Genomic DNA, 24,882 nt, shown 5'->3' with positions numbered 1-24,882 from the left:
ATGCTTAACAAAAGTTTCTGAAAGACCTTTTCTGTCCTCAGCATGGAAAAGTTTTTTCACTTCCTTTTCTTCCATCAAGCTTATTTTCCCAGCACTTATCATCTCTCATTAGGTCTTATCTTTCTTCTGGATAGGATTGTTTTCCCAATTCATACACAGAAGCCCAGTTGACTTCTGAGTGCAATCTTTCCATGCCATGGTACCCAGAGGTTCAGAGATAACTCTGTTTGCTTGGGTAATGTTGGTGAATAGAACACAATGCAATTTTAAAACCTTTTTCTGGAAGGAAAAAAAAAAAAAAAAAAGGCTTTGTATACCTCTGGAGAATGGAAGTAAATTACATTCTTCCATTATGTACGTGAATCTGATTTTGAGGATGGTGGAATTAATTTATCTGGTTATAAAGGACATGGCATCTTCTAAAATGCACATGATTATTTTTAGTTTGGTTGATTTTAGCTGAACTGTAGACGTTTCTCAGTGTATGTTACAATTGCATATTGCTTTCTGAGACAGAGTGAATGCAGCACTAGAAAGCAATTATGGAACTAATATATTTCCCTGAAATGTACTTTGTGATGCAGGATTTTACTCATGTTTCTAAAAATGACTTAAACTTCTGCTAAATTATCCTGGTATCACAAATATGCCACTTATATCAATTTATCCCAAAGATACCATCTTGGTAAGGAGAAGTATTCCATGACTGGCAAGAATAACTTGCCTTCCATAATAACAGTTTTCCCCAGGTCCAGAATGTTTTTTTCAGTGAGGAGTGGAATGCCTGCCTGTTCTGTGCACTGGGGCACCTGCACTGTGAGCCACAAAGAACAGAAAAACCATGTATTTTGGGACTAAAACACCCAAGCAACAAAGCAGACAGTCATCATACAAAAGTACCCTCTTCAAACAAACCCTCTGTCACTCAGCTTCCTGGGGAATTTTGTGCAGGAATCAATTTTTTCTTTTTCTCCCTGTACCACATGTTGCCATAGTCTCAACTTCAAATATGATCAGAGACCTATAAAACATGATCTAAGGGGGAAGATTGAAAGAATTGGGGTTGTTTAGTCTGAAGAAAAGGAAGGTGTTGGGGAAAATGGTAATGATCTTTCAAATATATAAATTTTTTATCTGCAGACAGAAGGAATCAGTTTTTCTTTATGTTCAGTGGGTCTAGGGCAAGAGGTGATGGACTTGGAAATTTAAAGTAGATCTCAGGAAATTATTTCAAACTGAAAATGTTGTTTGGCAGTGAAAATGATTATCTGGGAATCTCATTTGCTGAAGGCTTTGAAAGGCAGATTAGGTCACATGTCTCAGGAATGGTTTTAGTTGCAGTAGATTAGATGGAGATAACCCCAAAAGGTTCCTGGCTGGTTTTTGATGTTTTGTTTCTCTCAGGTGATTTACAGCAGATGCTTTACTGCTGTGTTATTTTGATTCTCACTCTTCCTTATATCCTCAGAAAATGCCAGGAGAAAAGATGTCAGTAGGTAAAAAATTGGGTAAGTAGCATGGGTGGGGACGTTCCCAAAAGCAGAGCACTAAGAAATCCCAATTCCTGCAGGAAAACTGGTGTGCTTGAGCAGAGTGTGACATTCAGCTTGTCCTCCTGACTGGCTTTGGGACACAAGTGTTGAGCTGGCTTTCAACAAGTGCTGAAAGTGACTGGTTAGTCAATACCCAGAAATCAATGTTTTAAATTTCAATTTTAAATTTGAATTGGAGCTTCCCCTTTTGCTGTATTTGAGCATTTCCTGAATTTGCAAGGAGTGAACTCTATCCACAGTTAACCAGAAGCCAGTTTGTCAGACTTCTTTTTCCTCCAGTTCTCTGCAATAGTAAGGTAGTATCCTAAGTGCTTGTAATTCTTTGAAACAGACTTGAGGAATTAATTGTTCTATTTAAATATGCATTCTGGTGCAAAATTTAAAACATCTCTTGTTCACCTTCTCCATACTCTTCCTGTTTTTTTCATTTTCACCATTCTTCCTGTAGCCTAAAATCTCTATTTTCTTCCTGTAGGTAACTGTAGGTCTTCTGCAATATCAGAGTGATAAAATGACACTTGAACAGATTCATGGGAACCTAGGGAGTGTGACCTGTCAACTCTGGTTGACAACTCTGCCCAAGTCCAAGATCACCTATGTCTTTGTCATTCCTTGACAGAAAACAGTTTAAACTCTTTCTGGATACTGAGTGATGGCTACAGGTACTGTGTTCTAATCCCTTGCTGCTTCACAGAATTTCCTAAGATTGCTGTAGGCCAAACTCTTTATTATGTATTCTGTTTGTATTGTTAAAGCAATTTTAGATATCTGGAAACTCTTGCAGTGCTTTGTTTCAGTTTTTCCTTATGGATCATGATTTGTTATTCTCTGAGATGTTTCACTGTCCTGCAGCCTCCTCCTTTGGTCCACTTTTCCAGTGAGCATGGCACCCCAAGCTGCACAGAGTGATCCAGTTAAAACCTCAGTGTTTAATAAAGGAATATTATTTAGTGTTTACAAATTGATGAAATTTAGTGTCCTTCCTTTTCCCAACACATCATTGCCTGCAGTTTGTAGCTCCTGTCACTCCCTGTCCTTCTCCATGTAATTCCTGCCTACTCAGATTTTCTTATTTTGTGCTTCTCCAGGTGATTATTCTGAAGGGTACAATTCTGCATTTCCTTCTGAAGCTCTGCTCTGTGACAGCTTAGCTGGATTGCAGCAGACAAGGTGCTGGAGACTGAAGAAAAGGAATGTGAGAAGGAACCATTGAAGATTTTGTACTAAAAGTATCAGGTGGTTGTGAATGACTGCCCTTGGGAAATTCACTGTATCCTCTGGCCAGAAATGTTGCTTCTTAACATTTAGTTTTGCTTTTTGATTAGTCTGTGTTTGTACAGCCTCCTCTTGGAGAGACAGGCTGGAAATTTGTACCAGTATTTGCTTTTGCATGCTCAAACACTACTGTGCTTCCTGAAAAAAAATTCTAGAAAACAACTATATCATGCAGAAAACAGAAGTTATCATAAATTAAACATCTGACAGTATGAGAAGGAATACCAGAAGGTAATTGTACAATTCCGTAGTCTGTTCTGATTTTGGGTGTGTGGAGATTCCTATAAGACGTGAAAACCTTGCTTGTTTATTTACATGACAAAAGAGGAAAAAGGCATTTTTTTAGCAGAACATACTGTTTAAACAAACACCACAGTGAAACAAGACAGCTAAAGGTACTGTAAGTCCATTCTTTTTTTTATTTTTTTATAATGTTTAGAAATTTTTATGCCTAAGAATAAATTATTTTTCTTTTCATGTATTGTGAAATGCGTGCCTACAGTTAGTTTTTGTGACAGCAAACTGTTCCCTCTTTCAGTTAGGTTTACAAAAATTGCACACTCTGTGGAGCTACTTTAACTTATTTGGAGGCTTTATCATCTTAGCAGTGGACTTGCAGGCTGCTTCAGAAATTCTGGAGGCTGCGTATTGACTTAGAAAATGTCTCAAAAGCCACAGGCACACCATTGGGTGTTTTGGTCTGTGTGCTGTTCCACAAACTCTCCTTTAGACTGCACAGAATCTCTGCAAGACTCAGGGTGATTGCAGTGGTGCATTTTGCCTCTGGCTTACAAGCTGTACACCAGCACTGTGCAAGGGTTAAGGACAAGATAAAATCACTTGCTGCTGTTTTGATTTCCTGAGGAAATGTTGTTTTTGACGTGAGAAATGAAGAATGCAGTGAGGACCATTCCTGTGCCAAAATTTCAAAGTGTGTTCCTGTCAACTGTGGTGCCATTCATAGGTTTTACATCAGGATCTTAAATTTGGGATATAAAGATCTCTGTTGTAGAAGCCCCATCTTGTGGACAACCAATCAATGACTACTTCAGCACAGCTGAAATTTGAAATACTTAGAAAATATGGAGATATTTTGGTAGTTTTTGCAACAAATTGGAGAGTCTTCATGTTTCTAGAAAATATGGAAACTTCATTCATGTGTAGAAATCAGCATGTGCTTTCCAAAGACTATTTCCATAGGAAGAAATTGTGAATTGCAGAGAGGTATCAACACTGGGGTGGAACTAAGGATGGTGCCCTCAGAACCCTGTTTTAAGTCCAAATCAGCTAAAACACAAACCTGAACCCTGCCTTGAATTCCCCAAATAGTGCCCTGTAGTACTTGGACAGTACAAATGAGTCTTTAAGTGGCAAAATCATATAAGGGCAGAGGGACATCCTTTGAAAAAAAATTGTTAAGAGAGAAAGAATAACAAAGTATGCATGAAAACTGAATCTGGAAACTTTGGAAATATCCTTAAGGAGATTGTTTGTTTCAGCACAAAGTAGTGGATGAGGTCAGCAGCTCCAGACTCAGTGAGTCAACACACTTAGTAGGAAGTAAAGAGTGGGAAAACAAGCCTGTGATAAAAGCTAATTTCAGGTTTCAGTGTGACCTTGGTAGGATATATTAGATATATTCTATTAAATAGAATAATACATATAATTACAATGTCTTTTTGTTGCTCTGAAGAAATTGGGTTGCTCTAGAATAATTTTCTGTTTCTTCTATATGCAGAAAGTGGGAACCTTCGTGATAGTTTTCCGTGTAGTAATTAAGGCTGTAATGAAGGAGCCAGAAATTGTGGCGACATCTAGGGAAAGGTTGGCAGAACTGCCTCCCACTGAAACTGTGGCCACTTCAGGGGATGCATCCAGGGAAAGTTCTGTTGGAGTGGTTTATTTGGAAGGGATGCCAAGAGTAAAGAAGATTCTGGCATGGCAACAGGGTGTCACTGCAGCCCCTTTGATGGCAGCAGGACAGGGATTGCTGTTCCTACATGTGGGTGTCTGACTGAGCAAGGGGATTGACAGAGACAGAAGTTCAGAATTTGGTCATTGCAAAGCCAGGAAATAATTTCTTAGTCATTATCAATAGTAGTCTGGATGAATCTTCATTTTTAGGACATACCAGTTACAATACATTTTTCTATTTAAAATTATCCTTAGAAATGAGTGTACATCTGCCATTTCACAGTTAAGTTTAAAATAACTGTTTCTTTCATATGGAAATAATTAGATTTGAATCATTCTGTAGTCTGGGAATTTCATAAATGGCTCATTTGTAACATATATAGATCTGAAAAAAATCACCTTCCTTAATAAGCTAACAGATACAACTATAAATGCACATTATCAGTGTATTACTAAAAAAATCACAGAAATATCTGACTCCTTTTGCTTCTCATATTCTTTTGGAACAGGATTCTACATTTTTTAAGAAAGGCACGTTTGATGAATTGTCTGAGCCAGTGCAAAACCTTTGAGAAAGATGTATATTCCAAATTTTTACCTCAGTCTTCTCCTTAAGGAAGAGAATATTAAAACTTTAGCAATATACAGAACTACAGTTTTTACCTGAGAGCAAATTCTGCTGGAACCAGCATGTGCAATCAAAATAAAAATCTTTCTCAGTGTGAAGTGAAGCCATGAAAGGATCTCTGCAGCTCCTTTCTGTGGAAGTTGTTTCTTCCAGGGCAGACAGAGAACAGCAGATGCTGGTTGACCCCTCAAGGGAAGAGCAGATGAAGTGGGAGCAGCTACTTAGAATTCCCTGCACTTAAATAATAAAGCAAGAACAGTTCAGAAAAGGAGTACAGACAGATATTAGTGTGGTGGGAAATCTAGAGGAGCTGCAGCCTAGGGAAAGAAAATGAAGATACAGAGCTTGTCATGAAAGGGTGTTGGAAAGCAAGGATTTATTCCAGCAGTGTTGAGGGAGGGAATAAGGGCTGCTCAATCCCTGCTCCACCAGGTGAGTGCATTGTAGTACAGAGGAAAGACAAGTCTTGGTGTAAAGGACAGACTATTGCTTTATTCTGAGCAGAAGGCTCTAGAAAAGGTAATTATTGGAAAAAGCAAAGTCTCTGAAGAAGTAGAAGAAAAAGGTATCATTCAGTGATACTTCTTGGATTGGATTGTGTTATAAATTACAGGTGTTTGTTTATGCCCATATGAGAAGGAAGAGAACTGATTACATCAAGAGCAATTTGTTGTACCTTCCCTGCTTAGGTACAATAAAATGTTCAGTTGCAGAGGGTTCCTTGCTAAAAGTTGCAGAGTAGTATTTATCTCTCATAGATTTTTTTCAAGAGAATACAGCAGAACTGGAAACTCAAAGGTTTGAGTGTAAACCTGCAGTAATCCACTGTCAGGAGAATTGTGTAGGTGTATAAAATTGATTTCAAAGGGAATGAAGAGGTGTGACTTGTGAATTGCTACTTTTTAAAGATAAAAAATTAGTTCACATGTCGGTCATGTTAAAAAAAGAAAGTAATTTTTTGTCCTTATCTCTTTATTATGCACATTTTTATAGATGTTTTCTTTGGTTGCCTGTAGCCTTTCTGCTATTTTAAATATGCTCAAAATTTTGTTGAGATGAAAATGTTAAGAGATGTAATGGTACTGATATATCAAGTGGGGCCATTTGAAAACAAGGCTTGATGTGTTATGCCAATACAAAGCCAAATCCCTGCAGTTGAACCTTGAGCACTTGTGTTTGTGATGTATAAAATTGTTCCTTTAAAGCTGTCACTGTCTTGTGTCCCTTCCTCTTCCAGCCCAGTCCTTTGTCCAGAGCTGTGATTGCTGTGACCCCACTGTCCCCACCACAGGATTCTCTTCCCCAGGGATGGATCCTGGTCCCTGTGCTGTGTCAGCCAGGAGAGGAGAAGGACAGACCCCTGCTGTCACCAAGGACACCCCAAATCTCTCCTGAGCCTCATCCAAAAAGGTTCTGTAATTTACAGTTCCTTATGGCAGGACACTTCTTCTGGTATTGTCATGAGCATTTTAAAAATGTTATCAGGCAATAATTGCTATCACAACTTTTAATTCTGTGTTTCTGTTTCAAATTTTCCTCAGTTCAATCAGAACCAAAAGTTAATGCCCGTTGGCTAATTTCCAGTGCATGCCTCCACAGAACAACTGCTGCCTTTAACTGGTGGAGAGATCAAGGCTTGAACTGACAAAAGACATCTGTATTTTGGAAAACAAATTAATGTTTATGTTTTAATTTATAAGTTCCTGGCTCTTTTATGGTTCCTGTTTTTCAAGTAATGTCTCTTTGGATCCCTAGCTGATGGAGAGTCAAAATGGAAAAGGCCCATGAGAGAATTATCACAATAGAACATCTGGTCTGCATTGGAAAAAGCTGAGAAAGATATTCAACATCTCTGAGACTGAGGTTGCCATGAGGCAGTTTGAAAGTCAGTCCATGAAAAATTGTGCAGGTTGTGGCCACCTGGGCCAATCTGGTGTTGTTTTGGGAAGAGCTATTCTGCTCACAAGAATCTGAATTTTAATCTCCCTCAAGCATGGTAATGTGAGAGCTGGGAGTGGTATGAAAGGTGTTTGCTTTCCATAATGTTAATCTGGGTCCCAGCATTGTCCTAATTATATTGTGGGTTTTTGCCAGTCTCCCAGATTTCTTTTGAGCATGTAGGCTGGACTCAAAAGGCTTTCCCAGGGCTTTTGGCATAGCTTTACAGGAAAGTGGATGGAAAGGACTTTGTATATTTTTGCAAGAATATTTTGCATCCTGCTTTAAACTATTCCAGAAGGTAAAAGGACATTAGCTAGACTGTGTGTTGGCTCATGCACTGCTATGTCACTAATGAGAAGGAATTTTATTCCTGTTTTCTGCAGCCACAGATTGTAAGAAATGCAAAGAAATCATGGACCAGCCAGGGCAGTAAAGGTACCCCTGGATTCAGAGGGAACAAACTCCTTCCACCACATGGAACTTTGGTCCTTTAAGTCATTATAGCTCATGCAGAACAGAAACAATTTGACATGTATAACAAGAAACATTGCAAATTGTTTGCCAAACAAAGACTTATACTGCAGATGGAAGAACTGATGAAAATTGTTTATAGATGGGGAACTAAATGTAGATTTTTCAAGAACAAGGTTGCTGTCTTCCTTGCCAAGACAAACAAATCTGATAGACCATCTCATTGCTTTAGGCTGCCTGAGGACCCACTGGAAAGTCTATGGACCTTTTTCCACAGAAAATTTGTGTGTTGTCAATACATAAGTGTATTGTCCACAGTTACACTGTGGCAGCTGCAGAGGAAGTGGAAGGTTCTCAGGAATACATTAGGGAGAACTGGATTTTTGGCTTCTGAAACAGTGTGGAGTGCTTTTGGAAACTGTGGAAGTTTATAAGCTGGATGTTACTGCTACAAAAGGTTATCTGTGAGTTAAATAGAATACTAATTAATCTGCTATCTTTAGATCTTAACACTAACAACAGAATGAAATTGAGAATTCCTGTCTTCTAGAATTGCAGTTTCCAAGATTCCTTCATTCCTGTGAACATACCCTGGTCTGCATTTGGAGTTTTTCAGAGTTACCTTTAGAAATCTGTGCACAGATGTTTTTACAAAGCACTGTGTAATCATCCCAAACAATGGTTTTAATGGGCCAGTTATTTAGGAAATCATGTAATGAGAACATAAATACAATCCCTGATACTGACATAAAACATGTATTAGCAAAATAATATAGTTTGTATTTCCTTGATAAAGAGCAGACCCTGGAAATACATAACTCATCATGTCCTTAAAATTCTGTTACATCTGTAAACATCTATATTGGCAGAGAGGCCCAGCAGCACCCTGGGCTGCATGAGGAAGAGCATTGCTAGGAAGTCAAAGGAGGTGATCATTCCCCTGTGCCCAGCCCTGGTGAGGCCTCAGTGGGAGTGCTGTGCCCAGTTCTGGGCTCCCCACAGCAGGAAGGACTTGGACATGATGGAGAAGGGCAGAAAGGGCCATGAGGGTGGGCAAGAGGAACATCCTGTGCTCCCAGGGAGGTTTGAAGTTGACATCATTGAAGAAATTCCAAACTCAGCTGAGCAAGGTCCCGAGCACCCTGCCCTGGGTGAGCCAGCTTGGGGCTGGGCTTGGGCTGAGTGATCCCTGGAGATGCTTCCAGAATATTTGGGAATGTTTGAGGCAGTTTGCTTGTGCCTTGTCAGTGTTTTAGCTGCAACTCAACTGTGGAGGAATCCTAAGGAGAGCAAAGGCTGTGACCCCAGAAATTCATCCAGATGGCTGAGGCCCAGAAAAGGCATAATGGGAGCTGCTAAGTACTCTGAATGTCTCATCAGAGTGATATTTCACTTGAAAATACAAAATAGAAATTACTTGGGTCTTAATGACACTGAATACCCATAATGTTCTCTCACTTCAGCTGGACTGCAGATGCTAACAACCTCTCCCTATCTGAACATGTTTATTTTCATTTAATCTTGCTCTGTACAATCTTAACATATATTTTACTCCAGAAATTAATACTTGGTGTTTACAGTGCAGAATTTATTTGCTTGTTTGTTCCACACTTTCTTTCCTTTCTAGTACTGATATTAACAAATTACAATTTATTTTGATATATTACTTCAGTAATATATCAAACTGAATATATTCCTGGTATGTACATACCATGTACATACCATGTCTCAAGGAGTTGAAAATATCCTAATTTGAGCAAGGTAAAATCAAAATATATAATTACATTGCATATTCTATGGCACTTATTTTGTAACTGTTCTTACAGTATCTTCAGAATAAGAAAGAAGATGAAATTCAAAAAGGACTTTCATAGTTTAAAAATATTTATGTTGAAACAAGATTTATGTTGAAAGGCAAAGATAATTTTTTTAATCATCTGAATAGTGGTAGGAAGATTCACCTGTGGTTTTTCTTTATGAAAATGCCAAGGAGCTAACTTGCAGTATTGAGAATTCCCAGGTCCTCCTTCTTTTGAAAATTCTTTGTCTTTTATATTGCCTGTTAAGGAAAAAGGAAAGCACACTGGAAAACAAGAAATTGAGCAACATTGCACAAGTAATTAGGAAATAAATAGATCATAAAGCATTTTACTTCATTTTGGTTTTGCCCTTCAACAAGTGAAACAATAAGTAAATAACCTGTTTCTTTATTACCAGTATATGGAGTTACATTGGGTCTGAGAGACCAAGGCATAAATGTATAAATAACACCTGTGGTTTTTATTACAGGACATCAGATTTTGCTAGGGATGAGCCCATTGTGGAGCCACAAAATTAAGACTTCAGAAGAAAATAACACATGAAGGTCAAATGTTCTTTGTCATTGGTTGCTGTCTCTGCCCCACTCTGCCCTGATTTAATGCTTTTACAGCACATCTCTGATTCAGTCTCCTCTGTCCTGTGTGGGATGGGGGTAGAATATTACTTTAAATTGACACCTCTAGCAGCAGTTCCTACTTGTACTGGTTTCCTTTTATAAATGTGTAACCTATTATATCTATCCAAGCTGGCTGAGCTCCAAGTCACCCATTTCTCAGTAATACAGGAAATTAAATCTAATGTCTAATAAGCGTAGAGGCTTATGCAACCTTCATTCCCTGTAAAAAGTATTAAATAACATAATAATATTACCTTGTCTTTTGATTGCTAGGGAGCTGTGCACTTAGTTTTTGTGCAGACCAAGCTGGCTCTGCATTTGGGCTTGAAGAGTCTGAGTTTATCCATCCTTTTTTGCAGACTTACTGAATTTCACCTGGAAAATTCTCCTGTTATTAAAGGACCCCCTGAAATGTTCATGTGTAGGTTTGGGTCCCTTTCTCCACTTGTCCCTTTGTTCCCACAGAGGGTTGTGTCCCCCATGATCTCATCCTGGGGGTGCTGCTGCTTCCTCATTCATTCTCTCTCCCCCAGGATTTTCCAGCCTGAACAGATTCCTGCCTGTTCCATCCCATTTTCTGATAATACCCACGACAGCTCTGTGTCGGTTTCTGAAGCCTTTAAAAATGCAGAAATCTGACTTTAGGCCATACAGGTTAGCAACATAATTTCAGGGCTTTGTCTCCTGCATGTACCAGTTCAATAAGTGGATTTATATTGAATAATTTTAAACTGTTACAGCTCTCTGAAACCATTTCTCTCTTGCTGCTGTAATACATAAAGTGGCATAAGGTCACTGATGATGTGGAAATTGGTTTTGGAGTTGATATGCTAATTCAGCAAGAAATCAGTTCTAGCAGAAATGCAAAGAAAATTATTTTAATCTAGTGCCATGCTATTTTGTTGGCTTTTAGGAAAGAGATAAGTAAAATATTCAAGGGAGTTCCAAGTCTGTAGAAAAAGTAGCATTTTGGAGATTTAAGGTTATTTTTGCCTCACAGTTTCTTGGCTTCTTTTCTGAAAGCAAATAAGCTGAATGTGATGGACACAAATGCGATATTTTCACATGCTCAAAAACAAAAAAAAAGAAAGAAGATCTTTTTAAAAACTGAGTTCTGTATAAGAATAAACTTGGTTCAGTCTTTTCTGTGTCATTCACCCCATGTTTACAGTAACTGCTTCTGCAATTTTGTGGATGAAAACTTCCATGCAGATACATCCAGAGCCATTAATGAGGATGCATTATGCAACTAATTGCAACAGGGAACAAAATTACAGTAATGGTGCCTAAGGAGAAAGAGAATCTCTGCACTCAGTGTGAGTAAGGGGTAGCCAAAACAAATATTTAAGTTGAATTGAAAACAATAGTTGATCTCTGAAAATAATCAACATGAGTTTGCAAGCCCTATATTTTTTTCAAAACACTGCACTTATACTGAGGAATTTCCAAGCACAAAAAATAAAATAACTTTAATGCTTACTGTATGAATATGCCAAAGGAAAAAAAAATTACCAGCATAAACTCTTTCATCTTTTTGAGATGAAGAAGAGAGAAAATAAAAATTCATTTCTAAAAAAACGTTTTTCAAATATCTGAATTGTAAAAGTAGTGCTGTCATTGTCATATTTTAGAAGATATTTTCATTTTATAATAAAGAGGAAAAAAAAGATGACATTTTACTCTCTGTTCTTTCATAAAACAGGTACAATGCTGCTGTTTGCAGAGGAAGGACACCAGCTGCAACAAAAGTAGTGTCTGTTCTAGAGTGAGGGATGAGCTCCACTGGACATGAGTTGGCTTCCCTGGCTGCTGTGCTCAGTATTTCATTTTAGCAAGTCTGAGATTGCTCCAAGTCTTCATCTCCTCCTCCTTTATGCCACTGCAAGCACCAGGTTGTATGTTATTGAAGAGAGAGAAATAGAAAGTGCAATGCAGTGTTTTATTTCATGCTGCCCAAGTTTACTCAGACAGACACACCCAGAGAGAACGTGTGCTGCACTCAGCTTGGAGATCTGTGTTAGAAATCCTGGCTCCCCTGTGCTTTCCTGCTTTGCCATAGCTGATAAGAGAGTTTATAACAGGAACCCCCTGTTACCTCAGCTGCAAATGGTTCTGAGAATCTAATGGCCAAGAGAGCAGAATTTAAATTTATTTTTGTTTGGCTTGTGTTCCAGCAAGCATTTAAAAGATCCCCCAGTTTATCTTTGTCAGAGATTGTTTTTCTTTTGGCTTAGCTTGGACACCAATCTCACTGTTGAGTTTACATTTATGGAGTGGGACCCAAGGTTTTCTCCAAGCATTCAGTATTATGATTTTGACTTTGCAAGTCTTGTTGCTTGGGATAGGTGTAAAAGTCATGTCTGCATGTACAGCAAGAACAGAACTGGGCTGTGGATGCTGCTACTTAGTCAACTGGGCAGGAACAAAATTCTGGAGGCTGCCTCTCCTCTTGGCTGGCAGGCAGAAGAGTTGGTAAAAGCTGCAAAGACAACTGAGCACCTTAATGATGACATTTATTTTTTATTTTATTTCATTGGTGGATTTTGAGGAATAGTTTTTAAAATGCAGTTATTTTACTGTCCTTTAGCAAAGCATGTGTGACCACAGCTGTTTTTCCAAAATGCCTGGTTCGCTTGCTTTTGTTGCCACCAGTAGAGTTCTCACTCCACATAGCAATGTCCACAAGGTGGTGCCACAGCTAAGAACTTTGCAACAAATAAGGCAAGTAACATGATAATTCTGTCTGCTTTTTGTAACTGACTGAAGTATCTGCATCGTGAAAGAATTAATAATCATTTCATAAGCCAAATATCACAGGTTTGCAGCTCTTTTTTTGTGAGAACTAAGGTGGGTCTGTCTGCTGAGCAAGAGCAGCATCCACACACCTGAGACTGTCCCAAATCCTGCACAGAAATGAGGAGGCAGCTCAGGGTTTAGCAGTCAGGCTGATAAAGAGCTGTGTATTTCCTAGCAGGGTTACCTGTGCCAACACTGGCATGTGTCTCACGTTTTTATCTGGTCACTTCAGCAGGAATCAGCCTGAATCCTGACAAGCAGAATAGTTCATCCACAGCTTCACCCAAGACAGCTTCTACTTACCCTGGACAGGCTATGGCACATCAGACCCGAATTTCCTGAGTTTTTCTAGAGTCAGGGATATCCAGGCTCCCTGTCCTATGTTAATCTACAGCTGATTATTAATTCCAAAGGGTATGAAATGCTCACAGAGGGACCTGCACAGATGCTCAAGTTTCTGAGCATCTTTTTAAAAAAGATCAGACTAGAGAAGGTAGAAGGCAGTAACAGAGAATGTAAAATGTCATGTGTCCAGTACAGAAAAGACAATAAAACTTCCAGGGAAAAGTTGTTTGTAGGGATCTGGATGACTGCACTGATTTTGATGTCCCAGAAGTGCAGCAGGATTTGGCCATGCCCTCAGAAGGTGTGGGTCAGTTCTTCAGCTACCCTTGGCCACATGGTGCTTCTTGCACCTCTGCCCTGCTCCCCTCAGTGGCCTCTGTAATCCAGGTGTTTGTGCTAGCAACAGAAATACTCCCTGTCAGCTTCTGCAGTGGATAAATGAAGTTTGAATCATTTATTCTTTACATATTTTTGTACCCAAAGCAGCAAGAAAAAGGGATACCTTAAAATACCATTCAGACAAGCATTGACCTGCCTCCACCTAGAATCTCTCTTTGCTAGGCCTGTATCAGAAAGAAAAAAATAATAGGGTTTGCATAATATTTCCTCTAAATTGCTACATTATTATTTTAAAACATATTAAAATTTTTCTGGCTAGTAAGGGACTCAGTGGAAATTATGTATATCCAGGAAAGATGGTTTGTCCCCCAGTTACAAAGCAGAATGAGGTGTAGAAGCTTATTGAGTACAGTTATAAAAGTTGTCAAATAACACAATGGCCACCTATTTTGTTTTTAAGGATCATATCTATAAATTATATGTAAAAGTGGTTTACAGTACTTTGAAACTTTGTATTGGTTTCATCATCTGTTAGAAAAAGTCAGAATCTAACCTGAGAACTAACTAAAAATATAAAGTCATGAGCAGGTCAAGTAGATTTAATTTCTGAGTCAGTCTGTTGAGTTAGCTTGAACTAACTGAATCATGACACTGACATTGTCAGAGTATTCCTGAAAGATTGTTCTGAGTGTATGGCTGCAATGTGCCTTGCAATTAAATTGACATATTTCTGGTTTGGTTTGGACTTTGCTTTTTCTTTGACTTTGCAAAATTCTTTCCAAAATGCTTACTTTTCAGATATTTTGCACAGAGAAAAAATGATGCTCTATTCTGAAGGGAGTGAATGACAGATCTAAGATCATACATCTAAATCTCCACAGTGTGGAAACCCCAGGTATGCATTATTTTAGCAATTTACAACTGAGTTGAAATCCTGAACACTCTCCCTTGCAGTATTTGCAACAATTTTCTGCTTTTATTGAAAATCCCATAAGTATTTTCAAAAGATCAAAACTGTTTTTCCCCTAAGCCTGATTTTCTGGTTTCCCATTGGAATGCAATCATGACCAAAACCTGCTTCAGGTTTATGTCTGAACCTTCCTGGGAGGAAGTGCCTTGCAGTGTTGTGAGTTTCCTGGCTCAGAAATCCTGCTGCCCATGCAAGGCTCAGCAGAAGCAATCGAGGATGGCAGTGGTATCCTGCAGGACACCCATTGAAGCAATCATGACCAAAACCTGCTTCAGGTTTATGTCTGAACCTTCCTGGGAGGAGGTGCCTTGCATTGTTGTGAGTTAGGAGCCAGCTGAGGCTGGCTCAGAAATCCTGCTGCAGATGCAGGGCTCGGCGGAAGCAATCGAGGATGGCAGTGGTATCCTGCAGGATGTGTGTGACTGCTCAGTGGGGGCTTGATTTACACAGGGCCACATTATAGATTATACATTCTGGTCATTGTGGTATTGTTATTGCTGGGCTGGAGCTCAGCGCAGGAAGTACATATAAGCACATTTGAAGTGATAACATCCAGTTCTGTTCAAAAGGCAATATTTTATTCTTGTATATAATGCAGCGTTTGCAAGGGAAAATAGATAATTTGCTAATTTAGCATGACTTGTAGGGAAAAAGCTGACTCATTATGGGAGGGCCACAACCAGTATTTACAAATAAATCCAATTAAACTTTTAATCTCTTTATTTTATTTTATTTTTTTCAGTATGGACTGTAGTCCAAGATCAGGAAGGAGACAATGCATTGCCATCTGAAACCCAACGAAGATCAAAATAAGTTTTCAGTGTGCCACCAAAACCACATTGCTAGGTTTCTGTTAAGGAGAATGAGTAATACCATTCTAGCTGTAAAGGTTGCTACGAGTGGGTAATAATTCCATCTAACTGATAGGGCAGATTATGTATTCTGCAAGAAAATAAATAATCCTAGGCAAAATCTTGCTCTATTTCCTCAGCTCAATAAGAAAGCCAACCCACCATACCCACTCAGCTGAAGCTGCTCTATGCATACTTGTCTAACTTTAGGATTCAGGAACCGGTCTGTTCTCCATGCTGCATGCCCAAACCAGCCTTGTTCAGGAACACATTGCCTCCAACCTTGGTGTGGAATGAGGAATCTGTTCCTGCTGCTGCTCCCAGGATGTGGGATGTGGGTTGACCCCCGGCTCTGCAGCTGCAGACAGTGTGTGTCGAGGCCCCTCTCAGAGCCTCTCTCCCCATTTCTCTTGGAAAGTGTAGGCTTCAGACTTTCTGTGCACCCAGGGAAAATACTGACCCAGCCAGGGCTCACCCAAGTTCCCTCCTGGAGGGGGATATGGATTTGTTCAGAAGAGGAATGCTATAACCATTTCAAATTTTGTGTGCCAACCTATTCTCCACAGACAGCACAAACTGACAGAACACAGGTAACTTATTGTTCATGCTGTTCCTATTTCTTACTTTGTTTTGCCAGGGAAAATAAATTAAAATTGGTATTAAGTTTCCTTCTTGTTCTTCCAATAATAGAAAATTACCAGGGGAGAGAAAATAAGACAGAGATTTTCTCTAGAAAGGCCTTCCAGCTCAATGGATTTTTTTTTAATATTATGAAACATTCTTGCCTGCCTTAATAGATGAGAAAAGTAACAGTAGAACTGTGAAACAAATTAATACATCAAAAATATTGACCCATGGACCATAGCTAAATCTATACTCATATTTGTGATAGTGTTGCAGATCAATAATACAATGCTGCACTGATGCTATATTGGATACATTGATTTGTTGCAGTTATGGGTGAGGTTCTAAACAGGCACTGCAACATATAATAAAGGTCTGACCTACCAACAGATCTAATAATAAAACAGATCTAGTAAAAACATCTAATAAGATGTGACAAGCACCTCCATAAACTAATCCAAAACCTAATGATTTGTTTCACAGTTTCATGAAAAAACTTTTTATTGTATTCTGTCTTTATTACTTAACATTAAGAATATATTTTCCTTTACAAATTTTAAATGCTACTGGTCTGAAATTTTTGTGCAGACAGTCAAGCTAACTTTGAACAGAAGTAGTTTTTCCAGATGTCACACCTACAAAATTTTGAAATTATAATCCTACTGATGCCTCCTGATATTAATATGCCTTTGCATTGGGGTAGCCTTGTTACAGTCTTTTTTGGAAGTGTCACCTGCTTAAGATTTGATTCACAAAGTAATGCTAAGATATGTTTAATTTTAATTAAGTTCTTCACTGTTTTCCTGAATAGGAATCTCTGTCTCTAGTTTGAACTTGTTTAACTGTTTAACAAAGGAGCAGCTTTAACCACACTGAGAGTACTTATGCAAGTTTTCACAGCTGATTGCTGGGATGAGACCTGTAAAAACAAAGATAAGGTGAAGATCCTTTCTTCGAACACACTAGGATATGAGTCTCTATTTTTATTTGTAGTTCATAAGTCTATTAAATAGACAATAATAACTTAAATATATTTATATTTTTGTGTGTCATTGGAGTCAAACAGCACATCTCCATGGCTGCAGCACATGTGACTCTTCCTGTAGCACATTCAGGTTTTGGCTTTCATTAGGCAGTAAGACATGTTGCCTGCAAAAATATCACACAACTTGAAAAGGAGACTCTAATTTCATATGGGAAATTTATTTAATCCCTCTTTACATGACATCAAAATCACTGTGCCTTTAATCGTGACTATGGAAATGAAAATACCAGGCCACAGGATTTGCAATTAGCTTGATGCATCCAGAGGAAACTCTGTAAGTTGCTTTAATCTCTTTATTTTGCCTTTTCTGAAATCTGTCTGATTTTTGTGGAGTTTATAAGAGCAATTGTTGGTGGAAATGTCTGTGTTTCTATTGAAGTGCTCTAACAAGCTTTCTGGTCTCACTTGAGTACTGTAACAGAACACCCAAAACAACTGAGATGTCTTTAGCTCTAAAATATTTGGTTTAAATATTCTAATAAATACTTGAAAAGGTAAGAGTTCCTTAAGCATCAGAAGACAGAGAGTTTGGAGATCAGACTGAGCCATGCCTCCTGCATTTACTTCTCCAATAAATCTGTCAGGACACTGACCAGCTGGGCTGCCAGATGTACTCCTCCACATTTTGGGTAAGTAATCACTTGGGCCTGGGATCTACTGGACAGGCTATGCCTGAAGCCATTTGCAGTTATTTTAGGTGACATGCTAAAGTGGTCAGCATAAGCTCAAAAGACTTTATCCAGCACTTTGACAGCATGCCAGAGGAAATTCCTTGGGATTCAGAGTCTAAGATTTCATTTCAATTAATTGTCAGAATGATGAATATTATTTATTCCACTCTAAGGCTCATTTTAATCTAAAACATGGTCAGATAGTGTCAATGCAGGCAAAATGGTATTTCTTCCTGCATAAAAGCCCATCTAGATGTAATCCAGTTTGCTCTCCTGTCTCCAGATTTGGTCTGCAAGGATCCCAGGAATGGAGACTGCAGCTGGCCTAGGATTCCCTGGCACTTGAACCTCATATAATTAGGCAAGTCCGTTTTCCCACCAAATAAAATTATTAAAATCAACAACATTATGAATTGAAACTCCTCAAAATTGTTAAATTCTGTCCAGTTGGGAAGAGGAGTTTTATCAGGCATTGGAGCCCAGTGGGCAGAGTGCTGGGCAGAGATTGAGAAATCTGAATTCTCTTCCAAACTCTCCTGACTTTTAAATGACCTTGAGCTGTCACTTTTCTGTGCTGCAGTTTCACAGTCTGTATGAGCAGGATAATAATCCTCCACAAAGGTTTGAGAGTTGCTGAAGGAAGGATCTGTATGAACACAACATTTCTTGCACCAGCCTGAGCTAGGTGCAGCTGTGGTTAGAGGTGGCCAGGATTTGGTGAATTCCTCATCTATTCCAGAAAATCTGGGAAATATTCATTGTTAGATTCCTTACTTTCAGTTGTCTATCAAAACACATTTTTATGTTAAAGGTCTTTCTTATCTTCAGACCATTACAAAATATCTCAAGAAAATTTCATTTTACTTAGTTATGCATTAATACTCACAGTTCATACTCCTGTTACTGGGAGCTGCAAAGTGCCTCTCAGAATCATACAAATAATTACTTAACATGGATAATGTATCTTTGACCTAAAAAAGAAAAGACTTTTGCAATATTACGATTGGTGTATGTGGGAGAAAAAAATATCTGTTGGTTTATGTTGTAAGATATTTCAATTTGCCTTTTGGTTTGAAAAATTCCCCCTGAAAGGACAAATTTTTTTTTCAAATTATATCTTGATTTTACACATTTTGTGTTAATAGACAACGAGCTCTGTGCACAAAAAAGAACAGTCTGCTTTCAAAACTGCTGAATGGTTTGACCTCAAGGGAATAGAAACTGTTGACTCATTGTTTTTACTGCATATAATATTAGTCCTTTGTCACATCCAGGGAATGACATCATCTTCCTCATTGTTAGCAGCAGGTTTGAATAACAGAAAAAGTGCAGCATTAGTTGTCTGCTGTGTTTTTTTCTTAATAAATGAATGGATATCTGGTACCAAGAATGAGATTAGGGGTTTTGAGTAACATTTAGAAGGAGTTTGTGCCCAAACCCTGCAAAGATCTTTGCTCCTGGCCACCATCTGCAGGAGCACGGAGCCTGCAGAGGGAACATCACTGATGGGTCTGGCTGCTCCAAAGTGATAAGAGGAGGCAGGAAAGAAGAGACTGAGCACAGAATGAAACAGATCTGTTCTTCAAGGTCAGCTTAGTAAAAGGAATCCCTGCACTTCTGTGAATCATACTTCTCTGGAATCTAAATTTATGAAAAGTAATTATCTGAAAAGAAGTCATCTCTAGGACACGCAAACAAAAAGGGAACTGGTTATCTTCAAAATGCAGCATTATAAGTATTCCATCCATTCCAAATTTTTATTCATGTCTATTAGTCTTCTACTCCCTATAACTGAAGCATCTATGTCCTGCTCTCAAAGAGTAATTCCTTATCAGAAGTATTTGGTTATATCTGCTTCATGGAAGAGGGATACATCATTCTAGAGAGTGACCAGGCTGGTGGAATTCGTCTGACGTGATAGATCACCTTCTTCTATGGCAAAGAAAGTTTTAAGTGTTGCTTCCTGAACAATAAATATTGCCAGTGAAACAGAGATTCTTTGAGAGTCTGACAAAGTGCCAAATCCTAATCTGCATTACCCACTGCCTCGAAGCTTTCCCAGGAAAATGTGATTATTTAACTATAAAATTATACCTTTGTGGTTCCAAAAATATTTATGCTGAAGATAAGTTCCTGTGTTGGGAGAATGAATCAAACTGTACTTTGAAAAGCTGAAATCCATACAGCTGTGAGAGAGGCACCCAGGCAGGAGGCTGGGAAAACTGGAAGCAATGGGTTAAGGAATCCAGGATGGCTAAATCACAGAGGTCCACATACCAAGGGTGGACTCAGGCAGGGGCTGCACACATGGAAATACTTCTACAATACCAGAGCTGAGAATGAAAACACAATATCAGACCAGTTCTTGCTGACTTTGAAGCAGAAGAGATCTCATGTATCAACCTCTCCTCTCATGCAGGTACAGAGACCTGCCTTGCATGTGAGTGGCTCAGATTGGAGCAGGTGCATCTATCCCAATTCCTGTCCCAAACTTGTATCCCAATTGTCAGACTTGTCTCTTGTGAGAAGTAAGAAATGCTACACTTTTTTCCTTTATGTTTCCAATAGTTTTGCTATTTTCTGTTCCAGTCCAGAGTTCAACATTTCTGAAAAGTCTCAAGTAGCATGAATCTTGGTGAGGCCAAATCACTTGATTTTCCCTCACCCTGTTTAGAAGAGGCTTTACTTGGACCAAAGCAATAATGACAGCCATTTCCCTTCATCCTTTAAAATTACTGGCCACCTCTAAAGAACTTGGCCTCTCTTTTGTGTCACTTTTTGACAACTCATTTGAGTTAAACAGGTTGCTGTGGCCAAATTAAATGCTTGGGAAATGGACCATACAATTAATTTGCAATAGTAAGTTGTCTCAGCATCATTTCTCTTCCTCTCGAGGGGAATGCTGGCTCAAGCAAAAGAAAAGATTAACGTAATAAAAATATTCTAAAGACATCCTGTTAATTGTCCCAAGCTCAGATGGTATTGTCTATTCTTCTGTTGTGCACAGCCAGCAAACAGTGTAAAATCCAGAATTCCTTCCCACCATGAAAGCAGAGCTTCAGTGCTGCAGGATAATCCCTGCCTTTCTGGAAAGCAGATGAAAATGTGCTGTGGCAGAGCTTTGCTTTGGGTTTCAGAGGTGAGCTCAAATTTGCCCTATTTATGATTATAATAAAACTTGTTAATTTAGATACATCAGCAACTTTAATTGAGAGGATAAAGTTTGGGGAAAAAAGGAAAATTGCAAGCAAAGTAACACAAATTTGTGGGGGGAAAAATATTTTTTTTCTCTGAATATGCAAATGAGGCCTCCCATGTTTGTTTAGAGACAGAAAACACTTGAGGTTTTAAATTCAGCCAAACCAGAAACTTTCATTTACAAATACATTTGCAGTGTTGACCTTGAATATCACATTAAGTGGCAACAAATCTCATAGAAAAATAAGTTAATATATCAAATACAACTCAGAAATATTCACAAGTGACTGAGTGAAGCCAAGCTTGCAGAAGGGTTGGATTAAACAAGAGGCTGTAATTCTCTATTGGCTCTAAAATTTCCATAACAAGGGCAAAGTCTGATTTTTGCTTATATGAAAATAGTCATAAAATATGTAAGAAAACACAGACTGTTGTTTGCTTCAGTTCCTGTAAACTAATCAGGCTGGATGATGAGTCTTCCTGTAAGTGGGAGCACTGCTGAATACTATGCATGAAACCCTGTTCCTCCCCTCATAAACAGCTCGAGCTTTGCCTATGTATCAGTGCAGAAAAATAAGTACTGACTTATTCACAAATTACTTTTTAGGCACTGGATTCCCAGAAATATATTTGTATAACAGCATTTAGAAGCAAATGAATGTGTTAATAACCAGGTTTTCTTTCATTTTATGGCCTTAAAGACACTTTGATCTTATAAAATCGTGTTTGTCATCTCAGCTCTGGTGCTCACTTCCTACCTCTTCTTCTAAAATGAATTTTTGATGTCAATTCAATATGCCCCTTTTTATTTTATTTCAGACTGCCAATTAAGATGTTTCTTAATATTTTATCAAACAAACAGGTCCCCTGCAAGATGCTGACTTGTTCTCGGGGTGTTTTTATGTCTTTCCCAAATGAAGTATTTTGGATGTGGTACAGTTTGTTCACATGTCAAACATGGATATTTTAATTCTGTCATTCCCCAGAACAGTAAAGAGAGAAAATAAATCAGATGTTTTATCTGATTGTACTTTGATCAGGTTTTTCTCTGTTCTCAAAAAGAACAGCATGGAGCTTCAATTGCTTCACAAAAAGCATTTTTAGCTCTGAAAATATTTTAAAGACATCTCAGGAAAGCCAGACCCAACACTTGGAGTTCTATTCATCTTAAAAAAAAGACTCTCACTGTTTTACCATGGTCATAAATGACCATTTAGGATCTCCTGGTATTTAATCTCCACGACATTAACTGGGAAAAACTTACGAATAGGAGGCAAAATTGGACAAAATTTCACTTGCCATAATGCTTCCTGTGACTGTCCATCACTGACATAAGTGGGTGATGAAAAATGTCTGTAATTGTGCTTCTGGGTACATCCTGATACATGGCAATCCAGGAAATACTGACACTGTGTGTGACACAGGTGGGAGGGATGTGTGAGCTTTCCCATCAGGGAATATCGCTGGGTTTGAAGTGTAAATTGAAACTAAAAATGTTAGTGATTAAGTTCATGGTGGCCATGGAAGGCTAGAGGCCGTGGGAGGGTTGTGGTTTTTAACAGAAAAGGCAGAAAGGGTTATTGGCAAACAAGAAAGTAATGCTGCCTTGCTTGTGTGATTCTCTTGCTATAGGCAGAGGATGTTGCAGATTGGTCTGAACACTGAGAAATTCAAGAAAACAATACAACTGTGAAAGCCCAAAAGTTAGATTTCAGCTGTTTTCCAACTCCTTTGTTACCTTCTCAAATTATATAGCAAAGATCCAGAGCCTAGACCTGGGGGAAATCTCTAAGGAGAAGTCTGAGGAAGGCCTTCTTCAAAATAATTTACTATTTAGTTTCCTCAGCATGGTAGAAACTAGATAGAGCTGTTCTGTCTCCCCTCCATCTTTCCATTTATAGAAAGTGCCCAAAAACATATAAACCTTTTTGAAATGTTTGGGAACTTCTCTGTGCTCCAAGGGAGCTGGTGTTCTCAATATTTATGATATGTACCCAAAATGATTTCTCTCTTTTAGTGTCTCCAGTGCAAAATCATTACATTGCCAGGAATAAATTAAGCCTAGCTTGTGGGGGGGAAAAAATTGGATTCCATCATGTGTTTCATATTGTACCATTATGAAAATGGTATATTAAATTCAAATACTTCAATTGTACCATTAGATGTTGTCATTATGTGGCTGGCTAATTGATAGGTTATTCAAATGAACATTATAATTTTAGACTTCTTAGAAGGATCCATATGAAGAATTTCCAAACTTCAGAGAAGTAAACTGGGTGCTAGGAAGGAAAAACATGTACTGAGAATATTTCCTAATGCATGTCACTGAAAAATCATTACATAACTGCCGTGTGCATTCCGGGCCTTGGTGCAGTCTATTTTTAATACCCGGTATGAAAGAACTTCCTGCTACTTTTGCTCTTTGAAAGCTGCTTTGTGGATCATTAGATCATGTTGTCAGGCCAAGTTTTCTGCTATCCTTAAAACTCAATTTTTCCTGGGTTTTTTGGTTGTTTTTTTTTTTAATAAAAAAGGAAACTATATCAGAAGGAAGACTATGCTGAGCATAAGATACCTTGGAGAGTAAGGTACATTGTGTGAGTGTTGCAGTGGTCCCAGAACTGAACACTGCCACAGCAGGCCTAGTATTAAACCCAAAAGAAATCTAAACATAACAAACACATGTATATTTAAAAAAGGCAAAAGAATTTGTATGCCAAACAACAGCACCTAACAAAAATTTTCAACTTTCTCTTTATGAAAACGGATTTTTTTTTAATTAGAGTTGTTTTCATTTTATACTGACCTCCAGTGTTATCACAGGTCATCATTTTGACCGTAATTTGGATAATCATGACCATTAAAATTAAGCATTTTGCTTAAATGCAATGAAAAATTTTCAAACACAGTCTGTGCAAGATATTTCAGGCCATTTTTACTGCAGAGAAAGTTTACAGCAGTAATGTAGTTTTGCTGTTAAAGTCCTAGACAAACAGACTGATAGAGATGAGATGGCCACAGGGACCAACATTTTCACCTCCTCTGACTTCCTGCAAAACAAAGGCCACCAGGACCTCCTGAATTAATTTATTTTCAAGCAAGAACATATCTTTTAGGCAATGGTACAGCCAAGTGACAGAGAACCCACTAAATCTACTAGAAGTATTTAAAAGTATTAATTTTATAGACAGAAACTGTTTGTACTTGCAAATTAACAGGCAGTTCATTGTACACTGGAAAGGCCTTCTGTGACTCTCTTACTTTCATCCCTAGCAAAGGAATGGGATGACAATTCACGATTCCCATGCCCTGAATTGCAGCTTTCAATCTAGGGAGCAGCTCCTGAGCTGCCTCAGTTTTCAGAGAGGGCAAAGTCAGTGTGGGAGATGTAGTGATGGTAAACTGCACTGATGAGGGTATTTAGGAACCCCAAAGATAACAAAATATTTGGACATCCCTTTCTGTTGCTTTGACATTATCCCACCAGAAGCAATTCTGTTCCCTCTTCACTCTGCTGTCTCTGTCAAATTTCATCTGCACAGAATACTTTTGGATCATTTATTTCTGCACTTTTGTAGATATTTCAAGTTGGTTTTGTTGCCAAAGAGAATGGTCCAGTCCTCAATTATACTGCTCCCAATCTCAATTGTGCACACTCCCCTCTCCCTCTTCACATCAGAACACTCTGGAATTATTTTCCTTTATTTTCATTTTTATTTTCAGAGGAAATATCTTCACCCAAAAAGATGAAATCTGACTTAATTCTATTTACTTCAATAAAGTTTTTATTAAGAAACTCATTGCAGGTCACTTAAAAGTCTTCC

General features: G+C 38.4%; 1 long non-coding RNA gene across 1 annotated transcript; it reads left to right on the top strand.

Moving 5' to 3' along the window:
* Positions 1 to 1,842: 1,842 nt before the first annotated feature.
* LOC135451028 (uncharacterized) lies at positions 1,843 to 14,246 on the top strand. The gene is made up of 4 exons (XR_010441197.1): positions 1,843 to 2,215; positions 2,642 to 2,723; positions 6,608 to 6,780; positions 11,922 to 14,246. It is a non-coding gene; the product is annotated as an uncharacterized LOC135451028 (long non-coding RNA).
* Positions 14,247 to 24,882: the final 10,636 nt, after the last annotated feature.

The sequence above is a fragment of the Zonotrichia leucophrys genome, chromosome 8 (genome assembly GCF_028769735.1).
Source record: "Zonotrichia leucophrys gambelii isolate GWCS_2022_RI chromosome 8, RI_Zleu_2.0, whole genome shotgun sequence".
Lineage (NCBI taxonomy): Eukaryota > Metazoa > Chordata > Aves > Passeriformes > Passerellidae > Zonotrichia > Zonotrichia leucophrys.
This window is presented reverse-complemented; position numbering and strand designations above follow the sequence as displayed.